At 37.0% G+C, this 15,166-nt stretch overlaps 1 pseudogene across 1 annotated transcript; it reads left to right on the forward strand.

Moving 5' to 3' along the window:
- Positions 1-3,905: 3,905 nt before the first annotated feature.
- On the forward strand, positions 3,906-14,323 carry LOC148958807 (uncharacterized; annotated as a pseudogene). The gene is made up of 6 exons (XR_016144223.1): positions 3,906-4,103; positions 5,073-5,310; positions 6,317-6,420; positions 12,098-13,066; positions 13,157-13,741; positions 14,158-14,323. The product of XR_016144223.1 is annotated as an uncharacterized LOC148958807 (transcript).
- Positions 14,324-15,166: the final 843 nt, after the last annotated feature.

Consider the following 15,166-nt stretch of genomic DNA (forward strand, 5'->3'; position numbering starts at 1 on the left):
GAAAACTGTCCAACAGCACTACACCGTTCATCGCTTCGCTGAAGTACACACAGAATCACGAAAATGCCTTTGTTAAACACAACATCAGACAGGTTCGGCAGCACACCCTACAAAAAGCTGGTGTTTATCACGCTAGGTCGACAACATTCCAGAAAATGTTGCAGCACACACAAGGCAGCACCTCAGCACTCATTTCATACAGTGCCATCACCCGCCTTGCAAGCATCCAAAGGTTCCTGGTAACCCTACTGACAAAACCTCGCATCGCATCGCAAGCACCGCATCGCAAACATCATGGTTCCTGGTCATCCTTCAAAAACCTCGCAGACACAAAGGCAAGATTTGTCAACATGAAGACACACACAGTTTCACATTTACGAACATCTACAGTGATTTGAACATTTAACACAACTTTTCTTCCGGACATTTTACTAACATTTCTTCAAACATTTCATTGTTCGCTTCAACACACTCGCTCTCTAGGGGGGGGGGGGGAGCTCTGTAGTGACCATTGTCTAAATGTAATCATGTCCTCCATTGTGTCTCTGTCATTAACACTTCCCATTGTCTTCGTATCCACGTAACGTAATAAACAACACATTTGTATCGTCCCTCGTTTTATGTGTATACGCCCTAAATTGTAATTAGTCAGTCAGTAAATTCATCAAGACGCAACGGTCACGCAATATCGTCTCTTGCTGGCTCTGTGTTTTCTGCACGTTAAATCAGACATAAAAACGACAGCATTTGCAACAACAAAACCAAAATTAAATATAGGAACTTCCCCAATCAGCGTTCCTATAAACTATTCTTTTAGGAGATACAAACTGTGCTTTGCTTCCAAAGTCGTCTGATCATGATTGTCTGAATACTGACCTTTTACAGCATTTAAAACACTTGACAGAGATATACCAAAGTTTTGGCTTTCATCAATTAATACAAAAACAAAACGAGAGAAACATTGATCTCCTCTACTTTGATTGACCATATTGCCACTACTAACAAGTCAAACATAGTAGTATCTGACCTACATCAAACTAGTATCAGTGATCATTACCTAGTCTACAGTGTTCGAAAACTTCGGGGTGGGGTAAAAAAACAGCACAAAAATATCAGTACTAGACAAATGAAAAACTTTAGCAAAGCTGAATTTCTTGACGATTTGCAAAAAATAGATTGGAAAGACATACTGATGATGTTAACATCATAGTGAAACAATGGACCTCTATGTTTTCCCTTGTACTTGAGAAACATGCTCCCTTACGCAGTAGGGGAGTTTCAGAAAGATTCTGTCCATGGATAACCAAAGAGTTCAAACTTATATGTGCATCAAGGGACAAACTGAGAAAGCAAGCTATTAAATCTAAATCTGAAGTTTCATTTGATGCGTATAAACAAATGAGAAATAAAATAAATAAGGTCAATATCGGTATGAAGCGCGATTATTTCTCGAACAAAATTGATTCTAACGAAGGTGACATTAAAAGTACGTGGAAAACTATTAATTTGGTATTAAACAAAAAGTCAAAGACCACGCAGATTACAACTCTAGATGTTGATGGGGAAAAAATTTTCAATCGTGAAGCTATCGCAGAACATATGAACACCTATTTTTGTAACGTCGGTGAAGACCTTAGTAAGAAAATTCCTGCCACACAAAACCCCCTTTTTGAGGGTAAATATTCCGTAAATCCAGAAGGAGCACAGTTTCACTTTCAACCTGTAAATTCACACCAGGTCGCAAGTGTCTTGGGTAAATTCAAAACATCTATGGGTTTTGGCACTGACTGCATAGCAAATCATTTTTTGAAGATCGGTCTCCCAGTTATTTCAGGCTCCCTCTGTGATATATTTAATCTGTCTATTGCCACAGGAGTTTTTCCAGATTCTTGGAAAATTGCTAGGGCTGCTCCTATTTTCAAAAGTGGTCAAACGAGTGGTGATTGTTCTAATTACAGACCTATATCTGTTCTCCCTGTTCTTTCGAGAATTTTTGAAAAAATGATCTTCAACCAACTCTATAAGTACTTGGATACAGACAAACACTTGTTTTCTAAACAATCTGGTTTTAGACGCCTGTACTCTGTTGTAACAAGCCTCCTGTCCTGCACTAACGATTGGTATAAGAATATGGATACTGGGAAATACACTGCATTGGTGTTCATAGACCTAAAGAAAGCGTTTGATACTGTTGATCATGATATCCTGCTAAAAAAGATGCAGGAATATGGGATTTCTGGTATCGAGCATGCATGGTTTACATCATATCTCCAAGACAGACGACAGTTATGCAAGGTCAATGGTGTTTCGTCACGAATAGAAGAAATACACTGTGGTGTTCCACAAGGATCTTGTCTTGGGCCTCTTCTTTTTATACTTTATATCAATGACCTTCCGTTTTGTCTGGACAACTGCCAGGTGACTATGTATGCTGATGATACCAGTATCTCCTTTTCTGCAAGGAACGTCAGAGATCTGAATGTGACGCTTAACAAAGAACTTGATTCTTTAAGGGAATGGCTCAAAGACAATAAGTTATCATTGAATGTCCTGAAGACACAGGCGATGGTCATTGGATCTCGGCCTAACCTGAAGAAGATTTCGACAAAATCAGTGGAACCACCATTATTTTCTATTGGTGGCTCTGAAGTTGAAATGGTTGATAAGGTCAAGTATTTAGGGATGCAAATTGATAAACATTTAGCTTGGGATGAACATATCCATTTTGTATGATCGAAGGTTTCTCAGGCTATTGGATTTCTTAAAAATGCCAAGATGTTACTTCCAATAGACACTCTCTCTAAAATGTATCGTGGTATCGTTGAACCGCATCTCCGCTACTGCTGCTCAGTCTGGGGGGCATGTGGGGGGACAGAATTGCAGGTGCTGCAAAAACTTCAAAACCGCGCAGCTAGAATTGTGACCAACAGCAGTTATGACTCTTCTGCTAGTGCTTTGATTAAAAGTTTGAATTGGCCTACTGTAGCAGATATGATAAAAACCGAGACAGCTTGCATGGTTTACAAATCGATAAATGACCTTGCTCCTGATTACCTGTCAGAAATGTTCATTAAAAATTCGACATGCAGTAGGAAAAATTTGAGAAACACCACAACTGATCTTCAAGTCCCACTAATGAGAACAAGTAATGGTCAGCGAGCTTTTTCATATCGTGGTGTTGGAGTTTGGAACCTCTTGGGTTGTGAAGTCAAGCAGGCATCCTCATTGAAAGCATTTAAAGAAGCTTTAAAAAAATAGTTCATTTATTTATTTAATCATTTGTTCATTATTGTAATTAAATTGGGGTTTTACTTCGTATTTATTTTTAACTTAATTTGTAATGTTTTATGCACGGCCCCCTGAAAAGCAATCTATCGATTGATGGGGTTACCAGGCTTAAAGAAATTAAAATGAAATGAATGAAATGAAACACCAGGTGGATGTTTCCGGCATGTCAAGCAAAAAGTTTTGGCTGCAAAATTCCCTACAGAGGGGACCCAAAAATCAGCCGCTTACTCGCTGCTACAAATGATTTGTCATAACATGTTATGATGGATCGTGCAAGGAATGATTTCTATGGGCTACTTGTCACTGTACAGCAAAATGTCCCAAAAGCAAAGTTTGAATGGCAAATCCCTTACATTATTTGGCAAAACTCTCTGTCTTTGAATTTTTATTTTATATTTCCAAAAATATGAAAAGTGTCATTATCGTTCCTTCATTTTTGTGAAAATCGTCAGGCAATATATATTTGTCAATACTGTGTTCTTTAGGGGAGCAACCTTTTTCATATTCTTAGCGGCTGTTTGAGGATTGTAAAACTGTACCGTTTATAGCATTCTTTTATCAAAAGCAGATTAATGTTGTATCTATATTGCTACGGCTTGACAAAATTTTGTGGAGAAATGGGAATTTGTGGAGCAGAATTTTTAAATTGTCATGTGTGGTCATGGAAAAATGGTGTCAATATAAGCGAAGACAAAGGACTGTCACTGTTGGCAACACTTTTAATGCAGCAGTTGTTCATCCCGGTGTTTATGTGGAATGTTGCCAGGAGTGCCCAAATTGGCTTTGGCGGAAACTTCAGCACCATCATCCACAAGGTAAACTGGTCTTCTTTTCCATTGGTATTTTTTGACTGTTTTTACTTTAGCCCAGAGAGGAGGGACAAAAAAAGACAAAAAAAACAGAAAATCAAATAATATTTACAAACCTGCTATTTTTAAATGTGGATATATTTGTAAAAGTATACATTTTTCTCAAAAAATAACTTTTTGAATGCAAGCTACAGTTTTTGAAGAATGTTTTTGAAGAACTAAGTGCAAGGAGAGAGGATCAAATGTAGTAGTCGGTCTAAAACAGTTAATCAAAAGAAGTACAAGGGAAACTCTTACAACTGCCACTCTGATTGATCATATTGCTACAACTAATAAAGCTTTTATGTAGAATCTGGTGTTTATGAGACAACTATAAGTGATCACTATTTTGTCTACTATGTTAAAAGATTTAGAGATACTGCTAAAAAACAGCACAAAAACATTTCCTCTCGGCAAATGAAAAATTTCAACGAAGAAAACTTTCTAAGTGATCTTCAACAAATTGCCTTGAAAAGCATTGTTTCAAATACCGATGATATGAGCCGCATCATTGAGCAATGGACAAATATGTTCTCATTGATTCTTGAAAAACATGCTCCTTTACGCTGCAGCAGGGTTTCAGAAAAGTTTTGCCCCTGGTTGATGAAGGATTTCAAATGTTTGTCTGCTACAAGAGACAGGTTAAAATTGGCAGCTGTACACTCAAAGTCCAAAATTTTCATGGATGCTTATAAACAAACGAGAAATAGGATTAAACAAAATTTAAAGTGCTACTATTTTACAAATAAGATTGCCCTTTCCCAAGGTGATCTTAAAAACACTTGGAAAACCATCAACATGGTTCTCGATAAGAAATAAAAAAGGACTCAAATTCAGTCACTTGATGTTGATGGTAAGCATGTTACCGATAATAATGCTGTTGCTCAGACAATTAATGTTTTTTTTGGCAAATCTCTTAGTGACAAAATTCCACAGAAAGCCAACCCCCTTGTTGAAGATAAGCTGGAAATGAACCCTGAAGCCTCTGATGTTCCTCAGATAAAAAAGGTTTTTGGTAAATTCAAAACGTCCAAGTGTTTCGGTCCTGGTGGCATTGCTAACCACTTCCTAAAGATCGCATTCTCTATCATTGCAGAATCTCTCTGTGACATTTTCAACCTCTCAATTGCCATTGGAGTTTTTCCTGAAAATTGGAAAACTGCAAGGGCAGCAGGTACTCTTAAAATCTATTTGTCCAAGATATGTTATCAGATACTTTTCGGACAAGTCTACAGTTTTAAGCATATGTTCAATACCTGATAATAATTCCACACGCTGATACACTGGCATCATATCTTTTGTAAATGATTTGTAACTCTAGCGTAGAGGCAGGTGCAACACATTCATTAGGCTAGCAGGTGCTGAGGCACCCCTTTAATTTTCTTCAAAGATATGCTGCAAAACTTTCGAAAAATTATGAGAATGAAGTCATGTATTTCGTCAGATTTCTAAAGATTTCAAGATCGATTTTAATCGAAAAGAATCTCCTTCCCTAGGCCAGAGAAGTTGCTTTCTTTGTAAAATCTTGGAAGATAGTGTCTCGCTAGCTGAAAAATCATCATTTGATACCTAAATTTGAGGGCAATACATCATTTGGTAACTACAAATTTTGTCAGCCATGTGGACGTTTCAAATAAAGTCAATTGGACTGAAAATTCTCTTCATGCCAATGCCAATTATGAATAAAAAACTTTGATTTTCAACATGGGGCATGTTCTGACATTCTAAATAGGGAGATTCAAAAAATTTTCTGAGGGCCATCCCCCGATCCCTGTTTATTTTCCTGTGACAATGCTTGCAACAAACTGATTCTCAGCTAAAGCAAAGTTTTTCCGAGCCCGTTTCACAAGCCCTAAAGTTTTGTGACTTTAGCATCTATTGGCGCCCTTTTGGCTGCTTTTCCCAGTGGGTCAAATGGTTGCCAGTCCGCCACTGATTTTGACAGTGTTTGACTGTGGACATAAATGAGAGTAACCAAAACAAACCAATGTCTACCAGAAAATATTCTAAATTGATAGAGAGTAATAGGTATGGAAAGAAACTGCATATTAGCCAGTGAGAAGATATAAAAAAGAATAAGAAGTTTTGCTCTAATAACCAGGCTAAAACTGTTGGTATTATCTAAGGTGAAGCTATATCTTTTTATTGTAAATGAGTGTTAGGCACACCTTGCTTTCCAGGGAATGGTTCTCTGGCATCATCACAAAGAACAAAGAGCAATGAATCGCACTTCTCAGATAACATAGAGTTCGAAATAATTTTATCTGAGAATGACAATGCTGAGGTAGGCCATCAACCCTACACAAAGGAGCTGATCAAAACTCTCTCAAAGTCAAAATATGGTTCAAATAAGGTCCCGAAGCACTCTCCAAGAAATGAAAAATATGAAATATGGACACAATATGGCAGTTAATCCAAGGATAATGCTCCTGGACTATAGTTGCATCTTTCGGTGTATATTCGAGACAGTTTACGGCTTTTATGATGCGGTTGCGGCTTCTGGCTGCAATAATGGCTTGCGGCCAGGCCCTTCACTTCATACTGAAGGGTGTTGAAAAGAGCTCTAGGGGTAACGTTTAAAATGGACAAGCCACTGTCAGTTAGGACAAAAGAGAGAGAGGAAATCTAAACAATAGCTTTGATTTGTGTTCATATCATGGAGAAAGGATAATAGACCGAATTAGGTCAAATCACAACGTCTAGAATATGATAGTGATTCACCAAAAAGTGAAGCCAGCAATTGTTCGAGCGAAGAAGAGGATAGTGGTACAATGACGGGTCGAGTAGCGAGAGAGGCTTTGTTCCTCGTTGGCTCAAAGTCGCAGTTTGGTCGTGCAGTTAGGTTCAATGGTTGATTTATTCAGTAGACCTAAATTGTTAGTTTTAGTTCTGTTTTTCGAACTTTGACCCATTCATTACTAAAAGTCTAGCGTCTTTAAATGTTTCAGGGTATGTGAAAAATACTTGGGTACAGTGGCATACCCAAGGTGGGAATAGGGGGGTCTGGACCCCCCACTATTCTAAAATATAATCCTCCAGATTTGTCCAAAAATGATGTAAAACTCATTTGGGGGGTGTAGTTTACTGTATGCTTGTGTCAATAACAATTGTAAAGTACTTTGCTAATTACTGTAGTTAACATGAATCAATTAATGGCGGAAAATTTTGCAAAAAGGGCGTTTCCCCGCATTTGCGAGTGTTTGAAGGGCGTGATGAAAAACAATTCGGGGGACTTCGCCCCAGACCCCTCACTACTCCGGCCCTGGGTACGCCACTGCTTGGGTACAGACAAATACGAAAAATGTTAAACGCTTTTCATGAAAATATGCAGTCAATAGATTTTTAAAAATTTTTGGATTGACACAATTGCTTGCTGTGAAACAGAATGAGAAGCATGAGAAACAGCGATTTCTAGCAATGTATCCTTTTTCTTATTAGCAAGTAATTGGCTTTTTGTGTTTCTGGTAGTTTTGCAAGGCGGCTGTGTCTTTGCGATTTCTTTCATTGCGGATTTTGGCTGATTTTTGCTTGGTTTGGCGGCTTCAGGACCCCCTATAATAGGCCCCACTATAGTATCGAAATAATTTTTTGGGCAATTTAAGACAGATTATTGAAACAGGGCATTTAGAGCTAGATGATGCATGTGCTCATGGCAGTGCTTGTCAATCTGAATTAAAGGTTGGAAGCTGAAGAGTAGAGTACAAAAAGGCAATTTCAAATCTACAGATCCATGCGGAGCCTGCTATTAATCGCATGAAAAAATTTAGACTTTTGAAGGGAACATTGCCCCTCACCCTTCTTCAATATGCTAATGATATTGTAAGGAGTTGTGCAGCAATTTGCAACATACAACCAGGTGCAGCAATTTGCAACTCTCATGAGGCCAAGACATCGAAATGTTTTATTCATTTACCAATAATAATTGTTTAAGTTTCCTGCTAGAATAAGTCTTCCTCCTTATCATCAAGCTCTGGATAACTACCTAATAGCTGCCCTCCCGTTTGTTTTCTCAAATTTTGAAGAAGAAAACAGTCAACTGGTTGAAACTTCTTTACAATGTTTATGTGTAGGAGCACCTTGATGAAGCAGCATATTTTTAATTTTAGACCTTTTTTATCTAGTTGATTCTCATCCTAAAGAAGACCATGTTTTAGGAGTTGATTTTTGAGAACTTCGAGCCTAGGAAATTCTTATTTCAGTCAATTATTTATCTAAATTTTAAGCTGTCCTTAGTCACAGTCACAGGCTTTAATTTTTTTAAATTTTTGATTAGCCCATAATTTTTCAACTTGAGCATTTTTCCCAACCATTGTAGGTAGAATCTTGTATTTCTGATGAGTGTTTACTTTTTCAATATATGAAGTCAAAGTAGATTTGGGAAAAATTATTTCTTCACTATTCTTGTAACATTTTTCACTGAGTGAAGTATTTGTGATTTGTTCTCAAACTAAGAATGTTGGACCCAGAATCAGTTGCTAAATATGGCAGTTTTGCATCAGGATCGGTAGGGGAAGTATGAGCTGTGGCATTTGTTTTCAAAACATGATGTTCCACAACAGTCGCAGTATACAATCCTGTCAGGACTAACACCAATAAATGGTAGTTCTTTGGAAAGGAACAAACGACATTCCTCTAGTGCTGCACTTTTATGTTCCCTGGTAAAATTCTCAAAAAACTTTGCTGTGGTATCCTCTTTCCTAGCAAGACCATACTTTAGTGCTTGCAGACTGACGTTTACCAGCTTTTCTCCTGAAACTTATGCGAAAATCTAACTAAAGTCTGCTGCTCCTTTACTTATATGGGTTAACATCCCTGTTTTTTAAAGCATGGGTTTTTGATGCAGTAATCAGGTGTCTCCTCGCTGAAAACCAAAAGTCATTACAACTTTGGCCTCTAGTTGTCTTATCAATTTCAGAAATTTTGTCTGTTAAACAGAATAAGCTGCTAATGAATTCCTCTGCAGTGGATGCCGACTGAAATAAATCAGAAGGGGTTAATAAGTTAACTGGTCCCTTATCTTCGGTATTCATGATTATTTATTTCTGCTCAGCTGTGAAAACGATGGAGTCATTTTCATTGCAAACAGACATGAAGGCTGATACAATGTCAGTTAGGTTTAATTATCCCTGAATATTGATAGTGGGATTGTATCTCTCTTTTAGTGATGACTTCAACCTTTTTTTAGATTTACCTTTTCAAAGGTTGCACATCTCTGTCATTCACAAGGCCTTGAAGTGCATGAAGGGTTTAACAAGCCCATCCTTACTGCTGCCTCAATCCTAAAAAGTGCAGCACCATCGTGGTTCCATGTTTGGGAAATCCCTGCCATGCATGAACAATGAGCAGCCATAATGTGCCAAGTTGTTTTCATTAAACCATAGTCATAAGAGAGAGATAGTCTGGAAGCAAACAATGGGCTAGTGTTTTCTGCAATTGTACGCGCCTTGAGGTTGAACCAGCAACATCAACAACTAGAAGGTCACAATTCGGCTGATTATGGCCGCTAACAAACACGAATATCTACCTGTTGAGGAACTTGATGATAGTTTGTACCTGATTAACGAAGGATTTCTGGAAGATGAGGATTTGAATAGTCAGATTGAAGATATTGCCATAGAAGTTACCAGAGATTTTGAATAGTTTTGAATGCAACGTCTGTGGGAAGGCCTGCAAGGCATGCCGTGGACTATCAAGGCACTCAAATTCGAAACATTGTCATGTTACTTCTTCCTCTGACCCACCCGTATCTTCCTTGTCCAGTGCTGCACAAACATCTTCTTCTTCTAACTATTCTGCCGATGAAATAAGTCGTCAAAAGCTTCATCCACTACAGCTTAAAGCCATTGTATTGAAATGCGCCAAAAAGATCTCTTCAGATGAATGCCTTCCCTCGAGTTTGCGAGAGCAATTTTCTAAGGGATTATTTATGTTCACAAATGACCTGTTGAATTTGGTCGAAATTGAGAAAAGTTATAGATAGTTTTAAGGGCGATGCTGAAAAATTTTATTCTGGTCTTTTTTCGTTATTGGTTTTCAATGTTCTTCCATCAAAAGTTGAGGAATCTTTCGTTACAAATATGTTGATGTCAGAAGTAGCAAATCTTTTATTGAGTCATCTATCTGGTGTTGAAAATTTGGATGGTACAAAGGAGCCTGAGTCTTTGTCAGCAAAGGAGGAGAAAAGTTTGCAATATCTGGCTGGTTTTATTTTACATAAACTTTATTCAAAATTGTTTAATTCTACTAAAGGCAGAGACATATATCAACAAATTCTTTCTCTTCTACAAGCTTGCAAAGTTGAAATTGATGAATCTCAAACTATTATTAATGCTCTTGACAAAGGTGGTTTATAGAGAGCGAACAATAAAGTTCAAAAAGTTTTTTTGCGATCAGAATTGTTATTTCGTGCAAGGACTGTTTCTTATAAAATAAAATTGGCTTGTGAAGATTTGGTTTCAGAGATTTCGAAAGACCCTTCTGTTCTTTCCAATTACAATGACATTTGCCTAAATGCCAGCCTTGAAATAAGTAAAGAAGTTAGTATGGATCTCTTAGAGCACATGATGACAATATACTTTCGAGTAAGAACTTTGCAAAGGATATCAGGGAAAAACATAAAAATTCAAAAAAACTGTCAAAGAAGCAGTCTCTCCAGACAGAAATCAAGAAAACCAGTTCTTCTACAGACACTCTACAGAAGTCTAATTTTTAAAAACGGATAATTGATTATCCAACTGATAAATTCAAATTTGGGATGTTTACAAAATTATACACATTAAGCTATAATTTTCATTTACATCAAATAATCAGAGATGATGCATGGTTGCAGAGTCATGTAACCCTTTGACTTTGCAGTCAGTACAATCAGACGGACAGGGTTTGAGCCACAATGGAAACTTGTAACAAATCCAATGACATGAATTTTCTTTATTCCTGTGATCCTAGAGTTTGGTGTTGAAACATATAAATTCACATTCACAGATTCTGTAATAATCAGGGGGTACTAAGAATAAATATGATGCAATAGGTTTAAATTAGTCACTTAGAGAGCCCACATTGAGAACTGTAGGCTTGAAATTTCGAGGGTGGGTTTTCGTCGAAATTTTCCCGCCGTTTTCAAATTTTATTAGATTCCAGTCTTACCGTGTGAGTGTATTCGCCATTTTCATCACATAAAATTAGTAATAATGGTCAATTGTTGTTGGCAAATCATGATTGAAATTACTTTGGGCTGTTGCTGAAATTTTTCACTTTTATGAAATCAGATTCCAGAGGACAAAGATACATTTATTGACTTCGAGGGTGAATATGAAAGCCTTCGTGCCGTTGTGATAATTACATAGACGATCACGGCCAAATCTAAGGCTGAACAGTGAGTGCATCTATGACGGGATTATGAACCATTCCTAGTTTTAAGGTAAGTATATAATTGATTTTGTCTAAATGTGAAATGTCTAAAGCGCTTTGGGTGGGGAGAAGTAAAAAACGTAATTTATCTGAATCTCGACACGAAATTTATCGATCATTTGCAAGGTGTTTTTTTATATTATTCTTTACACTCGAACAGTGGCGCCAATATAGGTTAAATAGCAACGCATGATGATGAACTGGACAAAAAATAAGGTGGGAATTCGATTTGTAGAGGCGTGCAATGTTTTTTGTAGACAATGTGGTAAAAACACGCTGAAATGGCGAAAATGGGCCTAATTCTAGCTGCGAAGCGATTTTGTTGTGAGAATCCTGTGTGCTGATTGGCTTAGAACATGGTAGCGAACAGAGCTCACAGCCAATCAAAGATTTGACCGCCATGCTACTACCGCAACATGCGACTTCACAAGGAGACTTTCAATGCTTTAGTTCAATTTCGTGCCTAAAGCTTAACTGCAAATCCAAAAACACTCAGATAAATATCACCTGTGCAAGGGTTATTCCAAGATTTATGGTTTCTGAAGACTGAATAGAAAAAAAGTCTAGGTTTTGATTTGCTCTGCTGTTACAGGTATCGCGAAGTTAACCTGAAGTTTAATTCAAGCTACCGGAAATATTCAGAAAACATACCTGATTTTCTAAAAAATCGTCCACATGCAATGATTCACCACTGTATGGAGAGACGATCTGCTGCAGCTTCCATTGTGCCAGGATCGATTAAAATTGTAGGCGATGGTGAATTCAAAATAAAGAGCAGCAGACCTCCGTCTTTTGAGGCATACACACTGTCTTTTGGTGATGAGGAGAATATGCCTTGCTGTAGCTGCCATGATTGGGCCAAATCTGCATACCCTTGCAAACACTTTTTTGCAGTTTTTAAAACTTATTCTGCTTGGTCATGGGATGCTTTGCCAGAGGCATACCGAAGCTCTGTGTTTCTTGCCCTTGATGAAACATTCGATTTTCCAATCATAATTTCTAATGATATGACTGAAGTAAACGATAAAGATAATGATTTTGATTTCAAACAAAAAGACAAACAAGAAACCAAAGCTGATTCAAAAACAAGTCAAACAACTGGCAACAAAGTCCAGCAAATTTTAAACAATATAAGAGGATTGAGTTATTTGGTGGAGAATAAAGCAGAAATACTGGATGAGGTACATGCTAATCTGTTAAAGTTGGAGCAATATATTTATACGAAAATACCAAAAGAAAAAGGTCTATTACTGCGACTAGTTGTAAATAATATAAAGAAAAATAATGTAAATAAATACAAGGATTTGCAAACAAGAAAACGAAAGATTCCCTTTAGTAGACGTGTCGGTGAACTTAATAACAAAAAAATCAAATCGTCTAAACTTGCTATTTCTCCCTTAAAAAACATGGCCAAAACTTCAATCATAGTGAAAGAGGTTGTTTGCAATAATCAAGAAAATAAAATTGGTAATGATGAATTTAAAGACAGCCTTCAGCAGAAAATTACAGTTTTGTCTGATGATTAGGATACAGAGATCAACCAATCCATATTCACTTCACGGCAGCAATTTTGCAAAGCAGATTTGAAGTCTTTGTCCGAAAAGGGTATGTAGAATGACACCATAATACATGTTTTTCAATCCATGATTCAAAAGCAATACCAAGATATAGAGGGATTACAAGTTCCAATACTTGGCTCCAGACTATCATTTACCGTCTTTGAAAATAAACCATTTTTGCAATCATTGCATGTATTGGAACTTGTAATGGCAGCCTTCACTGGGTAGCTGTTTCGACATATGAATGTGCGCCAGGAGAAGTTTTTTACATGGATAGCCTTCTAAGAAGAACAATTTCCCATAAAGTGAAACAGCAAATATGCTCTATTATGCATTGCTCTTCGCACAGGAAGATCAAAGTCTTCCTGTGCAACAACAAACAAATGGTGTTGACTGTGGGTTGTATGCAATTGCATATATCCTGTATTATGCTATAAACAGGAAATATCCAACAGAAGTCACATTTGATCAAGAGTTGATGAGACATCATCTTCTGTGAGCCTTAGCTGCAAATACACTTGGTGCTTTCCCCCTGACAAAGAAAAAATGGAGAGAATGTGCTGAAAGGGAAATAGCAATGCCACTACACGGCAATTGTCGGATGTACTGGGTACCTTCAGACAACCAAAATCTTTCCAGGTAGATTTCCTTTTACTTGCAACAAGGATAAATCTTTTTACTCATTGCAAGCTTTTAAGCACTGAATGTCCTTAAATCAGCATCTTTAAACAACATTGTTCATTCTCCTTGTTATTCCTCCTTAGTACTCCCAGCTCCTTACAAGATCCATCTTTTTAAAGAAGTAAAAGTTGGGATGGTAAAAGTTCATCACAAACCATTAATTTTTCTGTGATAGGGGGGGGGGTGGGGGGGGGGGGGGGTCCAAGACTTTCAGGTTGGTTATTATAAGCCGGGCATTAGGAAGGTGTTTAGCTACCTTTTCAGTTTAGTCAGCCCCTTCCTCATTCGCCATCTCTGCTTGGCAGGCAAAACCTATTTCTTCTGATTTCTCCTTTGATTTTCTCATAAATAAAGATAAACTTCACTTCCAACAGACAAATGGTAGGGTGCAGCAAGTGCAGTCAGTGGTACCACAGAATGTGTGAGCACATTCCTGCCGAGATTTTCGTAAAGAAAGATATTGAGTGGTGTTGCTACAAATGCAAAAAACAAGAGTCTGATTTTAGCAGTGAAACTTTTAACATTGACAAAGATATTTAGGCCTCTGCAAACCAGAGTGCATCGTTTTCATACATTTTCTCATAAAATATTTTATTACATTATAATATGTTATATATAGTTAAATAACAATTTTATTATCCAGTTTCATATCATGGTCTCAGAATAAGTTTTATTTTCAAAAAAATTATTATTATTTTTCTAATGGCATCATTATTTTTCTAATGTAGAGGTATCTGAGCACATTTTCAAGGCTTACTATGAAATGGATCCTGGCCAAAAAAATCATGGCTAAATATGTTAGAATAAGTAAAACATTTGTTTAAAAACTAGCAAAGTTGCAAAATTTCAGAAAAATGTGGTGATCTACGAGGTAACAAATAAGCACATTTAGATCTGACACAAAGTAGTAAGTTAAATTTAAAAGAAATTTATGCGAATACAAAGTTGTAGAATTCTATCTTTAGAAACTTCTGTAGACACACGGTACAATCTCCAGCATTGTAAATAAACTGAATTTTGTTGTCATCTTTATAATTTTTTTATGTATTGCTACATATTTTAAAACTCGCTTAAATTAGTTTATCTTGTAATTAATATGATGCTGAGAATATGTATATGATGTCTGAATCCAAACAATGACATATTATTCCGTTAGAAACACACATATACCTTACCTGTTGCTATCGAGTTGACTTGCCCTGAACTGACGTCGCATAGGCCTAATCTCATGCCTTCAATCAGAAATGCTCCTCCAGTGTATTCGGGTAGTTTACGCAGTGGACCTCAAAAGGAGCCATGGTATTTTTCATCAACCCGTTAAAATCGAAAACAAAAAAATTTCAAGGAAAAAATAGAATAATAAAAAAAAAGATGGTCGAAATA

This window comes from Rhopilema esculentum, chromosome 11 (genome assembly GCF_057945365.1).
Source record: "Rhopilema esculentum isolate cy_ngs chromosome 11, ASM5794536v1, whole genome shotgun sequence".
In the NCBI taxonomy this organism is placed as follows: domain Eukaryota; kingdom Metazoa; phylum Cnidaria; class Scyphozoa; order Rhizostomeae; family Rhizostomatidae; genus Rhopilema; species Rhopilema esculentum.